The sequence below is a fragment of the Salmo salar genome, chromosome 24 (genome assembly GCF_965601325.2).
Source record: "Salmo salar chromosome 24, fSalSal1, whole genome shotgun sequence".
Taxonomy (NCBI): domain Eukaryota; kingdom Metazoa; phylum Chordata; class Actinopteri; order Salmoniformes; family Salmonidae; genus Salmo; species Salmo salar.
In genome coordinates, this window is record NC_138314.1 from 21,322,139 (window position 1) to 21,339,095 (window position 16,957).

At 44.9% G+C, this 16,957-nt stretch overlaps 1 protein-coding gene across 2 annotated transcripts in view; it reads left to right on the plus strand.

The window, feature by feature from the left end:
• Positions 1-16,957, plus strand: part of pdli2 (PDZ and LIM domain protein 2) — a 62,230-nt gene that overhangs the window by 464 nt on the left and 44,809 nt on the right.

Sequence of the window (16,957 nt, forward strand, 5' to 3'; positions counted from 1 at the left end):
ATCATTCATTTCATTCAATTATGTGGTAATTCACATTATTTACTCAAACAATTTAAAACATGTATTTGAATTTCTGCAATTTTTAAAGGCCTATACCTATGAACATTGGATACAAGGGTCCTTGGTGATGCTGTCAAATTGTCTGTACACCCTGGTTGATGTAATTATTCGCTTGATTGCTACTTTTAGTTGCCCCTAGCCATCTGAACAGGAACAATTTTGTTTTGTGTATCTTGGATTTATACCCAAACTCATAACAGCCTTTCCTCTGTCTTAGACCCTCATCAGTTTGTTTGACAGTTGGTTTGCCAGGAGGAACACCAACATCATTTTGATTTCATTATGGCATGGAAACACATTAGGTTTGGTAATGTGGGTGAAACTGTGGATGCAGTGGTGCTTGGTACAGTATGATCATGATGGATGCTTGGTACAGTATGTGTTCACTGTAGCATAATGTACTTCCATGTTGACTGATGATTATGAAGGGAAATTAACTTTAACTTAAGATCCCACGCTTCACACAGTCAGCATCCTTTACTTCTACAGGCATCTCTGTGAACTAAAGGCTTGGCTGCTCAAAACATTCACATGAAACATAGTCAATATGATTTGTGGATTGCCAGGCCAGGTGTAATTCCAGACCAACAGGTCTGTGTTTATGTGACGTTAACATAATTGTTAAAACTGGCTAGCTGTAATTTGTGACTGTTCACTCCTCCCCTTAAAGTGGGGTTTTCACTGGTGAAGCCTCCTGAAAGATACAGGCCATTGTGGGATTATTACACTAATTAGGTGCCTTTTGAGTAGTGTAACTTGGTGAAAAAAATATACTTTTTATTGAACCTAATTTTAAACAGCAATTGGTCAACTTAATAAAAAAACAAGTTAAGTTAAAAAAAGTACTATAGTAAGTGTCTATTAAAGATGCAATATGCAGAAATCACTCCGCCGTTTCCTGGTTGCTGAAATTCGAATAGTTCACAGAATTTCAGTTTATGTGACAAAAAAAACTGTAATTGTGTAGAAAATCATTGTTCCATTTAAACCGCTGTGAAATATATTTTCCATAACCAAAAATATATTTATGTTTTCTGCTATTTGAACCTGGTGTACAAAACTGAAAGTACAACACGCAAAAACGTAACTTAAGAACAGGAAGCATAGAAATAGCACACATAGAACAGAGTTACTTTTCTTACACTTGCTTGCTGAGCAAAAAGTTACATATTGCAGCTTTAAGTGACAAATAAAGTAACAGGGTTGATCGTAACAGGGTTGAAGACTTCGTGTTTAATAATCCATAAATCCCGTTGTGACCCGGGGAATGGAAGCTTGTTATGTGCAACAGGGAGGGGCAATTGAACGCAAGCTTCACAAAATATTATAATTTGTAAAAACATTTCTAGCCTGTCTATCTTTTGTCCCACCTGGACAAAAGGAACACCTATGTGAGAATGCTATTCATTGACTACAACTCAGCGTTCAACACCATAGTGCCCTCAAAGCTCATCACTAAGCTATGGATACTGGGACAAAACCACTCCCTCTGCAACTAGATCCGGGACTTACTGACGGCCGCCCCCAGGTGGTGAGGGTAGGTAGCAACACACGCTGATAGCAACACACGCTGATCCTCAACACTGGAGCCCCTCAGGGGTGCATGCTCAGACCCCTCCCGTACTCCCTGTTCACCCACGACTGCATGGCCAGGCACGACTCCAACACCATTTAGTTTGCAGATGACACAACAGTGGTAGGCCTGATCACCGACAATGACAAGACAGCCTATAGGGAGGAGGTCAGAGACCTGGCTGCCAAAATAACAACTTATCCCTCAACGTAATCAAGACGAAGGAGATGATTGTGGACTACAGGAAAGGAGGACCGAGCACGCCCCCATTCTCATCGACGGGGCTGTAGTGGAGAAGGTTGAGAGCTTTAAGTTCCTTGGTGTCCACATCACCAACAAACTAGAATGGTCCAAACACACCAAGACAGTTGTGAAGAGGGCACGACAAAACCTATTCCCCCTCAGGAGACTGAAAAGATTTGGCATGGGTCCTCAGATCCTCATCTGAGGACCCAAGGTTCTACAGCTGCAACATTGAGAGCATCCTGACTGGTTGCATCACTGCCTGGTACGGAAACTGCTTGGCCTCCGACCACAAGGCACTACAGAGTAGTGCGTACGGCCCAGTACATCACTGGGGTTAAGCTGCCTGCCATCCAGGACCTCTACACCAGGCGGTGTCAGAGGAAGGCCCTAAAAATTGTCAAAGACCCCAGCCACCCTGTTCTCTCTACTACCGCATGGCAAGCGGTACCGGAGCGCCAAGTCTAATTGGTTTATGATGTCATGGAAACACTAACCTTTCTCTATAATTTTTACTACAAAACATAGAAACGCACCACTTTCACAGTTGGGGTGGTGCTGGAGATGAATATGAAGTTGCAATGTTTAGAAATGTCAGTTTAAAATGTGGGACAGGGTGCCCTTTTCAGTCGTTCAACTAGGAACAACACAGCTATGAGGGAGTTTGCATGCTAAGTGCCCTCTACTGAAGAATATTAGAATCATGCCTGACAAGGCCAGTGAACAGCGTGCATCACTGAAAGCCCTGCCTTCCACAGGTGATACACCCGAGACACGGATACATTCATTCAATTCTTCCACTCTTCACCTCGAGCTGGGCAGAACAATTCACACATTTCTTCGAAAACAAACATTGGAATGCAAAATGTGCCAGGCTTCACTCCAACTTAAATGTCCCACTTAAGGAGGGCATGTTCATCCTTCTGGACGTTGTGTGGTAAAGTTTGGTTACTATTTTTGTGAAGTTCCCTACAAATGTGTTAGTTATTCGTTTGCCTGTTTAGCCACTCTAACTGATTGTAAGTAAGATGACTAGCACGAACGAAGGCTGTTAATCCGGGGTTCGAGTTCACAACCTTGCCCACAGTAATGCGGTTTCACCATATCTTTGAATAATATTCATTTTTATTTATAATATTTTTTTTCTCACATTTATTTAAATAGGTAAGCTAGTTGAGAACAAGTTCTCATTTACAACTGCGACCTGGCCAAGATAAAGCAAAACAGTCCGACACAAACAGCAACACAGAGTTAAACATTGAATAAACAAGCGTACAGTCAATAACACAATAGAAAAAAATGTCTATATACAGTGTGTGCAAATGGCATGTGGAGGTAAGGCAATAAATAGGCCATAGTAGCGAAGTAATTACAATTTAGCAAATTAACACTGGAGTGATAGGTGAACGTGCAAGTAGAAAAACTGGTGTGCAAAAGAGCAGAAAAGTAAATAAAACAATATGGGGATGAGGTAGGTAGATTGGGTGGGCTATTTACAGATGGGCTATGTATAGCTGCAGCGATCGGTTAGCTGCTCAGATAGCTGATGTTTAAAGTTAGTGAGGGAAATATAAGTCTCCAGCTTCAGCGATTTTTGCAATTCTTTCCAGTCATTGGCAGCAGAGAACTGGAAGGAAAGGTGGCCAAAGGAGGTGTTGGCTTTGGGGATGACCAGTGAGATATACCTGCTGGAGCGCATGCTACGGGTGGGTGTTATCGTGACCAGTGAGCTGAGATAAGGTGGAGCTTTACCTAGCATAGACTTATAGATGACCTGGAGCCAGTGGGTCTGGCGACGAATATGTAGCGAGGGCCAGCCGACTAGAGCATACAGGTCGCAGTGGTGGGTGGTATAAGGGGCTTTGGTGACAAAACGGATGGCACTGTGATAGACTGCATCCAGTTTGCTGAGTAGAGTATTGAAAGCTATTTTGTAAATGACATCGCCGAAGTCGAGGATCAGTAGGATAGTCAGTCCTTCCCTGTGGCTCAGTTGGTAGAGCATGGTGTTTGCAATGCCAGGGTTGTGGGTTTGATTCCCACGGGGGGCCAGTATGGAGATAAAATGTTTTTTTTTTTTATGTTTGAAATGAAATGGATGCATTCACTACTGTAAATTGCTCTGGATAAGAGCGTCTGCTAAATGACTAAAATGTAAATGTAATGTCAGTTTTACGAGGGTATGGTTGGTGGTGTGAGTGAAGGAGGCTTTGTTGCGAAATAGGAAGCCGATTCTAGATTTAATTTTGGATTGGAGATGTTTAATATGAGTCTGGAAGGAGAGTTTACAGTCTAGCCAGACACCTAGATATTTGTAGTTGCCCACATATTCTAAGTCAGAACCGTCCAAAGTAGTGATGCTAGTTGGGTGGGCGGGTGCGGGCAGCAAACGGTTAAAAAGCATGCATTTGGTATTACTAGCGTCTAAGAGCAGTTGGAGGCCACGGAAGGAGTGTTGTATGGCATTGAAGCTCGTTTGGAGGTTAGTTAACACAGTGTCCAAAGAAGGGCCAGGTGTATAGAGAATGGTGTTGTCTGCGTAGAGGTGGATCAGGGAATCACCCACAGCAAGAGCGACATCGTTGATATATACAGAGAAAAGAGTCGGCCCGAGAATTGAACCCTGTGGTACCCCCAATAGAGACTACCAGAGGTCCGGACAACAGGCCCGCCGATTTGACACACTGAACTCTGTCTGAGAAGTAGTTGGTGAACCAGGCGAGGCAGTCATTTGAGAAACCAAGGCTGTTGAGTCTGCCGATAAGAATACGGTGATTGACTGAGTCGAAAGCCTTGGTCAGGTCGATGAAGACGGCTGCACAGTACTGTCTTTTATCGATGGCGGTTATGATATCATTTAGTACCTTGAGCATGGCTGAGGTGCACCCGTGACCAGCTTGAAAACCGGATTGCACAGTGGAGAAGGTACGGTGGGATTCGAAATTGTCAGTGATCCTGTTTATTAACTTGGCTTTCGAAGACTTTAGAAAGGCAGGGCAGGATGGATATAGGTCTGTAACAGTTTGGGTCTAGAGTGTCACCCCCTTTGAAGAGGGGGATGACCGCGGCAGCTTTCCAATCTTTAGGGATCTCAAACAATACGAAAGAGAGGTTGAACAGACTGGTAATAGGGGTTGCAACAATGGCGGCGGATAATTTTAGAAAGAGAGGGTCCAGATTGTCTAGCCCAGCTGATTTGTACGGGTCCAGGTTTTGCAGCTCTTTCAGAACATCTGCTATCTGGATTTGGGTGAAGGAGAAGCTGGGGAGGCTTGGGCAAGTAGCTGCGGGGGGTTGTGGTAGCCAGGAGGAAAGCATGGCCAGCCGTAGAGAAATGCTTATTGAAATTCTCGATTATCGTAGATTTATCGGTGGTGACAGTGTTACCTAGCCTCAGTGCAGTGGGCAGCTGGGAGGAGGTGCTCTTATTCTCCATGGACTTTACAGTGTCCCAAAACTTTTTGGAGTTAGAGCTACAGGATGCAAATTTCTTTTTGACAAAGCTAGCCTTTGCCTTCCTGACTGACTGCATGTATTGGTTCCTGACTTCCCTGAAAAGTTCCATATCGCGGGGACTATTCGATGCTAGTGCAGTCTGCCACAGGATGTTTTTGTGCTGGTCGAGGACAGTCAGTTCTGGAGTGAACCAAGGGCTATATCTGTTCTTAGTTCTACATTTTTTGAAAGGGGCATGCTTATTTAAGATGGTGAGGAAATTACTTTTAAAGAACAACCATGCATCCTTGACTGACGGGATGAGGTCAATATCCTTCCAGGATACCCAGGCCAGGTCGATTAGAAAGGCCTGCTCGCAGACGTGTTTTATGGACCGTTTGACAGTGATGAGGGGTGGTCGTTTGACCGCGCATGCAGGCAATGAGGCAGTGATCGCTGAGATCCTGATTGAAAACAGCAGAGGTGTATTTGGAGGGCAAGTTTGTCAGGATAATATTTATGAGGGTGCCCATGTTTATAGATTTAGGGTTGTACCTGTACCTTCATGAGTGTTGTCTTGTATGTTTTTGGCTGGGTGCATGCTCAGGCAGCCCTGGATCGAAACAGCTTGTGCGACCACTATCGCCTGCTGTGTACAAGCTCTCTCAAGAGGCGAGTGGGACTGAGTTTGACTTTCCTCTCCTGGGTGCCTGTACCTCGGTGGAGTCTGAGTTGCAGGATACGGGGTTGGATTTGGCCTCGTGGTTCGATCCCATTGAGCTATCCTCCCAGCATGGCGATATAGAGCCGTCTGATATCGTGTCTCCTTCGGTGTATTGGGCCCAGTGGGTGGCGGGCCGGTCCCTGTACACAGTCACAATGCTGCAGGTTTACCACACTGAGCTGTTAGCTGACCTGGCCACGATTCTGGCTGCTGTGGAACCCCACGCAGAGCTCCTAGATGAGATTCGTGCTATGGCATATTTCGTCTCTTGCATGTCCCGTTGCATCATCTCAGAGCTCGGGAGAAGCATGGGGGCTGACTTTGGTTCACTTTGTTGCAGGTGCCGGAGAGAGGCAGGCTGTTGTACATGGATTAGCCAATTTCTCCTACGGGGTTGTTTGGCTCGGCCCTGGAGTCTGTGCAGTCAGAGGCCCAGTATGGTTGGTACAGCCAGTATTTCCTGGTTCCCAAAAGGGGCGGGACTTTGCGTCCCATTTTAGACCTTGTGCCCTAAACAAGCAGATCAGGGTCTAGAAATTCAGAATGCTCATGTACAGCTGGTAGTTACAATCAATGCGCCCGGGTGATTGGTTCCCCTCCATCAACCTGATGTACGTGTACTTTCATGGCCATATATCCCTCGCACAGAAAGTTGTGGGGGCGGTTTTGGCACCTATGAAGTGTCTGGGGCTCAGGATAATGGACAACCTGGCTGAGTCGAGGGAGCAGGTGGTGTTACACACATCCATGCTGGTTTCCCATGTTAAGTCTCTGTTTGACTCCATCTCAGTGGAGTGCGTTCTTGCTTTGCCCAATGCAACGAGTATCCCTGGGTGCCCCAACATAGGTGCAGCTCTGCTATCCAGGGTGGGGCCTGCTCTCGGGAGTGGAGGTTGCACCCCTAAGTGGTCTCCTAGATATGGAAAATGTTTGGCAAGGCCGACGTAGATCTTTACACATCGCGAGAAATGCACAATGTCGGCAGTTTTTCTTGATAAGGGACCTGAGTGCTGCGTTGGAAACGGATGCTCTCGTGCACCAGTGGCCTCAGACCCTTCTTTACGCCTTTCCCCCTGTGGAGCTGATTCAGTCCACGCTGGGGAGGGTACTTCGAAAGGGCTTGTCCTTGATCCTTGTGGCTCTCTGTCTCTCATCTTATAGTTGGGGACCTGTGGCAACTCCCGTTGCACAGGGACCTGTTGGCCCAGGAGCACGGGCAGGTCTGGCACCCACAGCCGGAGATTTGGAATCTGTGGGCTTGCCCCTGAAAGGTCCAATCTGATTGCAATGGAAGTGGCGGGCATTTGAGTTTTGGTGCCAAAGTAAAGTAATTGTTCCTTTTCAGAGCTCTCTGGTGGACATTTTAATGTTCCTACAGGGGTTTTTCGAGCAGGGTCATTCATTTTCCACCCTGAAGGTGTATATGGCAGCTATTTCAGTGGGAATTGATGGTGCCATTTCAGGGGCTCATCCCCTGGAGGTGTGTTTTTTAAAAGTTGTGTGCCATCTCAGGCCAGTTTCTAAACCTTTTGTGCCCACTTGGGATCTGGCTTTGGTTTTGAATGTGCTGTGTGAGGCCCCCTTTGAACTAATGGAGTCTGTGGATCTGAAGATCCTCTCCTACAAGACCGCTCTGCTTATGACTTTGGCTTCGGCTAAACGCATTAGAGATCTCCACGTGTTATCTGTTCACTCCTCCTGTATAAAGTTCACCCTTGGCGATTCTAAGGTGACATTGCGTCCTAATACGGTCTTCGCCCCTAAGGTCATGACTATGTCCTAAAGGTCTCTAGCTTTTGAGCTTTCCCCTTTTTGTCTCCTCCTCCTTCTGAGGAGCAGTGGAGGTTACGTTCACTGTGTCCGGTACAAGCATTACGCATTTACATTGAGCAGACCAGGGGTGTCTGTTTGTGTGATCAACTTTTTGACTGTTTTGCTAATTCTGCTTGTGGTAGAGCGCTTTTTTAAGCAGCGTCTCTCCCACTGGCATATGGCAGAAAAAGGCAGGAATGACCTAACGGTGTACACGCCCACTTCAGCAGGGTTCTGGCAGCGCCTTGGGCGTTGTTTAAAGGGTTGCCTGTAGGATATATTTGTGCTGCTGCGATTTGGGCATCACCACACACTTTTGTGATGTTTTATCAGCTTGGATTTCACTGGCCCCAGTGTAGCCCACAGTGTGCTTACGGCTGGGGCAGGACAGGGTCGTTAGGCAGTGCGTAGATTGCGCAATACCCGGGTACCGCAGGTTTTCCTGTCAGGTTCGAACTCTGTGTGGTGTGTCATTTCATTCGGTGTCCGCTGGGGTCGGCATGGGGCGTGATTTCATATCCCCATTGCTGTGTAGTGCTGAATTTACCGACTGAAGGGGAACGTACAGTTATGATTATAACTACTGCTCGCTGAATGAGCAAAACAAGTTACAACACCTGTTCAGCCCTGCGCCGCCAGCTCGGTGAAGACTGGTACTGAATTGAAGGAATTTATCCGTGCCTCGGGTTTATCACCTGTGGAAGGCGGGGCTTCCGGTGAGGCAGGGTATTCATTGGCCTTGTCTGGCGTGATTCGAATGTTCTTCAGTAGAGGGTGATAGTGCGCAAACTCCCCCATAGCTGTGTTGTACCTTGTTTCCCTCCTTCAGAGAACAATAGTTATAGTCATAAGTCATTTTTAGGGGTACACGTTAAAAAAAAACTATAAAAGAGAAGAGTACAAAGATAACTCCAACCCATTCCCACCCTCAGTCCCCATCCACTCACCCGCATCCTCCCTCCTCACCCGAAGAAAGAATGCCTTCCACCCCTTCACATCCCAACCAGCAACCGAGGTTGCCCATCAGTCCCCAGTCCCCATTACCCTTTAAACCTTAAAATGTATCACAAAATTATAATCTTGAGAAATGACTTTGTCAAACCAACAAAATAACTAGGGTTTTACATGTAATCCCTGTGGCTCAGTTGGTAGAGTGTTTGCAACGCCAGCATGGTGTGTGCAAAGCCACGGTTGTGGGTTCGATTCCCACGAGGGGCCAGTACAAAAAAAAATGCATGAAATGAAAAGGATGCATTCACTACTGTAAGTCGCTCTGGATAAGAGCATCTGCTAAATGACTTAAATGTACAATGATGGTGAAAACTTGGATAAATGAGGATGCACAGAGGCACATGTCAAAATGCAGAATTTTGGCACTTTAGCAAGTCTTTATTCATATTAAAAATCACATGTATTGAATTGATCTATATTAAAGGGCATTGATCTATATTAAAGGGCATTTCATGTAATATAACAGGCTTTTAAAATGCAATGTTTGTGCACAATTTCTACTTAAAATATCAAAGGGACACAAAAGGCACTGATTTCCAAAATTAAATCTAGAATGGGCTTCCTATTTCGCAACAAAGTGTCACGCCCTGACCTTAGAGATCCTTTTTATTCTCTATTTTGGTTAGGTCAGGGTGTGACTAGGGTGGGTAGTCTAGTTTTTCCATTTCTATGTTGGCCGGGTATGGTTCCCAATCAGAGGCAGCTGTCTATCGTTGTCTCTGATTGGGGATCATATTTAGGCAGCCTTTTCCCCACTGTGGTTGTGGGATCTTGTTTTTGGTACTGCGCTGTGTAGCCCTACTGAACGTTATGTTTCGTTTGTATTTGTTTTGGTGTTCATTTAATAAAGAAAGATGTTCGCCTACCACGCTGCACCTTGGTCCGATCCTTCCATCGACGAGCGAAACACAAAGCCTACTTATCTCATGCTGCTAAACATACCCTCATAAAACTGACTAACCTACCGATCCTTGACTTCAGCGATGTCATTTACAAAATAGCCTCCAACACTCTACTCAGCAAACTGGATGTAGCCTATCACCGTGCCATCTGTTTTGCCACCAAAGCCCCATATACTACCTACCACTGCGACCTGTATGCTCTCGTTGGCTGGCCCTCACTACATATTCGTCGCCAAACCAACTGGCTCCAGGTCATCTATAAGTCTATGCTATGTAAAGCCCCGCCTTATCTCAGCTCACTGGTCACCATAGCAACACCCACCCGTAGCACGCACTCCAGCAGGTATATTTCACTGGTCACCCCCAAAGCCAACACTTCCTTTGGCCACCTTTCCTTCCAGTTCTCTGCTGCCAATGAGACTGGAACAAATTGCAAAAATCACTGAAGCTGGAGTCTTACCTCCCTCTCTAACTTTAAGCATCAGCTGTCAGAGCAGCTTACCGAACACTGTACCTGTAATACAGCCAATCTGTAAATAGCACACCAACTACCTCATCTCCATATTGTTACTTATCATCTTGCTCTTTTGCACCCCAGTATCTCTATCTATCACTCCAGTGTTAATGCTAAATTGTAATTATTTTGCCTCCATGGCCTATTTATTGCCTTATCTCCCTACTCTTCTACATTTGCACACACTGTACATAGATTTTTCTATTGTGCTATTGAATGTGCGTTTGTTTGTAACTCTGTGTTGTTGGTTTTGTCGCACTGCTTTGCTTTATCTTGTCCAGGTCGCAGTTGTAAATGAGAACTTGTTCTCAACTGGCCTACCTGGTTAAATAAAGGTGAAATCAAATAAATAAAACAAATTTGTGGAACGACCCTGTGGCTCAAGTTCAAGCCAGCATCTCAGGAATGTTTCACCTCTAATGTGCCCAAACCAAGCCATTCAGACAACTTGGATTGAAACTGTGCAGACTATTATTTGGTATTTTGAATGGGTGGCAAAAAGCTGGATGTGTTTCCCAGGACTCACGTGTTGCTTACAGCCCAAGCACCATTCAAATCCCGGCCCCCATACCCGCCACCTCATACCCCCCACCCCCTAACTGCCGTTTGTGCTGCACTGTACCAGTACCTCTCCATTGTTTTTGTTCTCTGCAACCTTCCATGTGCCTGCTGTACACAACCCCCCCCCCCCCCCCCCCACTCTCGTTTTCAATTGTGTCTGTTTCCTGATGACTCTGCTGTTCTGGGTGTGCAGGGCCGTGGCACCACAAACAATCCACAGACTGAAACAGACCACTGTAATTTTGGACAAGTAGTAGCGTTTTAGAGAATGCAGAACAATGGCCAACGAATTTAGCTGCTCGCGACTTTGTGGAAACATTTTATTTGTTTGGCCCTTCCTTTTGTTTTTTCAATATGCTAACCATGCCTCTATATTATTTGTATGGTTTGAATAAGGACGTTTTCTCCTGAGCCCTTACTCAGTTTGTTATATGCTCTATTGCATAGGGCTTTTTCTCTGAATCACAAGGAGAAACATTAACTGGTATGCTGTTCTGCAGGAAGTTACACTCAGATACAATCTGGTGGAGTTTGTATGATGAAAGCTTCACTGTTGCTTGTTTTCTTGTTTCTGATAGCTTTGTGGTTTTCTCAGTGTCTGTCTTCGCTGAGACGGATGCGTGTCACTGGATGACTGCCTCATGTTGAGTCCTTTTCACATCTAGTTTCAGTTCAATATACATTCATAGACTGTCTGTCTGTCTACTTTAATAGCACAGTTCCTGTTCTCTGTAAGAGGTCTCCCAGTAAGAAAAATAACATTGAAAATACGTCTTTTAGAGGTATTTTCCAGATGTTGACATCACGTCCATTTCAAGCGCTGAATGAAAGGTTGGAAGATGTTTTTGACGTCAAAGAGACGTCTTGTGTCCGGACTGCACCCTCCCAAAAAATTGAAGACGCTTCTTAGTAAATGCTTAGTGGGCAGTCATGATATTTCACGGTCATGGCTGCCATCCCATTTCTGACACCAATGTAGCGGATGACAAATCCGGGTCGTGGCGTGAAAGGCAAACACCCTACTGGACCAATTATAGATGTCTATATTTGGGTCAAATCAAGGCCGGACCGGACCAAATCTGAACCAATCAAAAGGCGGCTTTTTTTGGGGCCAAATTAAAGCTAGCACGGACTGGACCAAATCTGGACCAATGGACGTCTATGTTTCCCAAGTTTGAACAGCACAGTATATGATTGGTTCAGATTTTGTCCGGACCTGATCAAATCTGAACCAATCATAGATGTCTGTGTTGAATCCAAATCAAAGCCAGACCCGACTAAATCTGAACCAATTATAGATGTCTATGTTTTGGGTTTGTGGACGTTGACATGAAGGCCAGCCCAGCCCAGGTCAAATCTAAACCAATTATAGATGGACCAAAAATCAATGTCCGTGGATAATGCCTGATGGTAATTGCTTAGTAGGCTGCTCTGCTCAGTGTTTGTGTGACCATTGGGACCATTGCCTGAGATGGCTTTAGAGTTTGAATGGGCTGCGGAGACACATCATTGCAAAACAATTTTGAAAGCATGCATGTGATGAACATGATAAAGCAGTGGTAAGCTTTCCTGTGTCTCCCTCAGTGGATCAGAAGGCTTAATGGCCCGTGTAGGGGATGTGGTAAGGTGGCCTGATTGCTGTGCGAAGTGGGAGTCTGTCTGAATCTGCGTAGTGCGAACACCAGTAACATGATCCTCAGATGATGCTGTTGAGAGATAAGTGGAGCCAGTTCTTTCTGAAGCCACACCACTGACATAACCATGGCTAATGTACCTAGTAGTAACAACCATAACAATAGCTGCTATTGTTTTGACACTTTTGCCACAGTTTTGATGACAAGATATATAGAACATATTTGATCTAATAATTAAGTCCCTTTCATAACAGGTTCAGTTAATGATTACATTGAAATCAATGAAATTCCAGAGCTAATTTATTAGAGAGCTATATTAGTGTATACATTTAACCTGTCACTTTTTCCTTTTAAGTGTGAGGAGTGTGCAGCTCATTCTTAGGCGATAATAGTAGTCTCACAACCTAGGAACGTCTCAGTCACTTATCTTCCTTCAACAACACCCCATTCTTTTAATATCGCATCTGTTATTGTCATCACCTTAGTGATGGCAGTTTTATCAGATCAAATCACTGTGTGTGGTTAGTGTGAGAATGTTATTACACATCATTTAACATGGGGAGAGGCTTTCCATGGCATTCCTCTGTCTATTCAGTGGGTGTGTGACCGGGCAGGCAGCAGGACAGGTGTCCTATCAACCACATTCCTCCTCACGAAAAGGAGTGTGCTTGAAAACATTATAGGGCATAGCCATCAGCCAGACAAGAGCACTCACAAAAGCTATGGAAGTTCACAGAGCTAAATGGCCAGAAGCAAGAGATTTGTAAAGTGTGAATCATACCAGAGCATTCCGCTACAACCACAACAGTGGATGGTGTGTGTTTCCTAAAGTTCAGGCCTGGGTATAACCTGGTTCTGCAATAACCAGCTGAAAAGTGAAGAGTGTGAGCTGAGTATGGTACATAAGCAGACATGTTCATATCCAGGCCTGGCATCTTCTCTGTGCCAGCCAGCAAGACTTGTCTTTAAAGCGCATAATCAGAATAGAGCAACCCTGCCATAATTGTGGTTTAGCGACACACGCATTAAACCCAAGACTCACCCAAGGGTGTGTTAGAGTAATCTTACTATGCTTACCTATGCTAAACTGTAGATGATTTCACAGACCTGTTTTAGCAGGTCTCACACACACATTCACAATTCAGTTGTTTGAAGTGACTGTTAACAAAGAAGAATGCACAGCGAGATGACGCTAATTTACTTTAATCACTGACTTTAATCACTTGAACACTGCTGACACCATGCGTGTTTGAGCAGTGAGCAACAGTCTGGAACCCAACACCTGGATACGAGAGCTGTTCTACACTCTCCTCTGTGTTTCTCCTACCTTTACCCGAAGGGGCTGCTCTCTCAAAGACATGACAAGTGCCTGGGGGCTTTTTCATGTAGAGTATGACAGTTTGACCTCTCCACAGAGATCATTCTCCACTTGGAAACTGAATGCAGCCTTCAAGTCTGTCTGTGCAATTGATTTCAACAACCTTAATCAAAGTCCTTATTGCTTCATTCATCTTTGATACTCTAGATTTCACAACTGAAACTCTGGATGATACTGCATATAAAGTGTTGTAAAGTAGACCAGGGCAACATACGGTATACCATGATCAAATATTTATGGTATTTGGTAGACAGGTGTAGCACAGCGGAAGTGAGAGTATTTGACTGGACCTACCAGTTTCTAGTTCTTCTGAACTGTGGCTACCTGATGAGTGGAGACATGTGAGCCAGATGGAATACCTCCTTACTAGAATTTCTCCTCATTGTGTGGGTGTGTTTTATTGTGCTGCAATTGCTGCTTGGTAGCCAAAGCAACGAGTTGTCACCAGAATATAATCCACCACTGGGCTCAGTTTCTATTTTTAATTTTCTGCATTTGAAATTTGTATCTATACTATTAAACATTAATTATATTGTGTTGTTTCATCGCTTAATTTTTTAAGCTCCATTTAACACCTGGTGCAAATGTATTATCATAGTGATCTGTTTGGTAACAACTGGAGAATTTCAGGTCAATAGTTCTCTTCCAATAGTAAGCAGCTATCACCCTTACACTGCCTGCCAATAAATAGCAAGCAGCTTTACAGTGATAACAGTTGGTCCATAAATCACAAATTAGCACTGTGCCTTGTTGATAATGGTTCCAGTTAAGTAGAAGACATGCTGATCCTGGTCTATTGGACTAATTAAACAGCCCAGATACTGAGAACGTTAGAGTGTCTGTCTGTCCCCAGGGATTACAGCAGGAACAACAACTGGCGCCTCGGCTGTTTCTCATGTCCACAGCAATTAAGGGCTGTTAATGATGGTGAGCCTGGTAACCACGCTAATTGCCTGAATGTGCTAATGACTGGGTGGGTTTGTGCTGATTGTCCCAGACCCTTGTGGAATGTACAGACAGACGGCTGTAGATGGCTGAAATGGGCCAGTGTAGGGAGGGAGAGATGTCCCAGATCCTGACTGGGTTCACTGTTTGCTCTGTTTCTGTATGGATAGCTGTGGAACCAGCCTTGGGGCCTAACGATAGATGATGTCTTCAATTCTAACACTATGGTATATGTAACTAGACGGATCATATTTACAGGAAGATTTAAGACCAGTGAGAGCATGTCCAGTCACAGTGCATTCTCCACCAATGATCAGTTCTTATTCCAGATTCTTTGCCTATGACGATAAGATTAAGCCTGCGGCCATGTGGTGCACCAAGGTTCAGTTATTGATCTGACCAAGTATGTTTTGTCTCAAACTCTGACCTACATACACAGTAATGCTGGATAGTTACATAACAGGGGCTTGTGAAGACAGAATTGGGAAACGTCAGCTTTTTGTTGTAGGATCTGTCAGCATTTTCTTCTTGGTCAAACATGTTTTGTCAGAAGTTCACAGATTTCAACAGAAACTCAAACCAGATAACGTCTTCATTTCTCAATACATATTTGCGAGACTGAGCATGCTTTCGTTTCTATATTTACCTTGATGTTCTGCAATAAGGCTGCTGTCAGATATGTGAAGTTGAATTAATTGAGCCTACACTAAATAGACTTAATAATGACACTATTTCCCTTTCTGTTTCTCCGTTTTCTGCAACAGTGCTTCCCCTTATTTTATGGTGTGTTGTGAATAGTAGTATGGTCGTGGTAGCACTTAACTAGGTATTAATAAGAGCATTGCTGTATAGTTGAGGTGTATCTCTACTAAAGCAGCAGCAGTGTGTGTGTGAGAGAGCGAGAGCGAGAAAGAGAAACTATGCTGCGCTGTGGTGGGGTCTGTGTGTCTGCTGGTCGGGCCGGAGTTTCCACCTCCTCCTCCTCGTCTCCTCACCACAGCATGAATTACCAAAGAGCAGGAGAGCTGTCATTGTCTCAACACAAGCACATGTGCAAATAAAAAACACTACAGTCCACACTATGCATGAGAAGGGCAGAGTTATGGAGGCCAACTCTATACTGTACCCAGCTGACGCATAGACGTTACTGTAAAACAGACACATCCTAGCAGCATCCTGTGCTATGATCCCAATTAAACTACGAGGGAAGAAAGTCCATGGTTAAAAATTAGATTTACACTATATATACAAAAGTATGTGGACACGACTTCAAATTAGTATTTTTGGCTATTTCAGCCACACCCGTTGCTGATGGGTGTTTAAAATTGAGCACACAGCCATGCAATCTCCATAGACAAACATTGGCAGTAGAATGGCTTTAGTGAAGAGCTCGTTGACTTTCAACGTGGCACCAACAAGTCAGTTCATCAAATTCCTGCCCTGCTAGAGCTGCCCCGGTCAACTGTAAGTGCTGTTATTGTGAAGTGGAAACGTCAAGGAGCAACAACGGCTCAGCCACGAAGTGGTAGGCCACACAAGCTCACAGAACAGGACCGCCAAGTGCTGAAGTGCGCAGCGCTTAAAAATCGTCTGTCCTCAGTTGCAACACTCACTACCGAGTTCCAAATTGCCTCTGGAAGCAACGTCAGCACAATAACTGCTCGTCGGGAGCTTCATGAAATGGGTTTCCATGGCCGAGCAAGCCTAAGATCACCATGCGCAATGCCAAGCATTGGCTGGATTGGCGTAAAGCTCGCCGTCATTGGACTCTGGAGCAGTGGAAATACGTTCTCTGGATTGATGAATCACCCTTCACCATCTGGCAGTCTGACAATCTGGGTTTGGCGGATGCCAGGAGAACGCTACCTGCCACAATGCACAGTGCCAACTGTAAATAGGAATAATGTTCTGGGACTGTTTTTCATGGTTCGGGCTAGGCCCCTTAGTTCCAGTGAATGGAAATCTTAACGCTACAGCATACAATGACATTCTAGATTATTTTGTGTTTCCAACTTTGTGGCAACAGTTTGGGGAAGGCCCTTTCCTGTTTCAGCATGACAATTCCCCAGTGCTCAAAGCGACGTCCATACAGAAATGGTTTGTCAAGGTCGGTGTGGAAGAATTTGACTGGCCTGCACAGAGCCCTGACCTCAGCCCCATTGAAC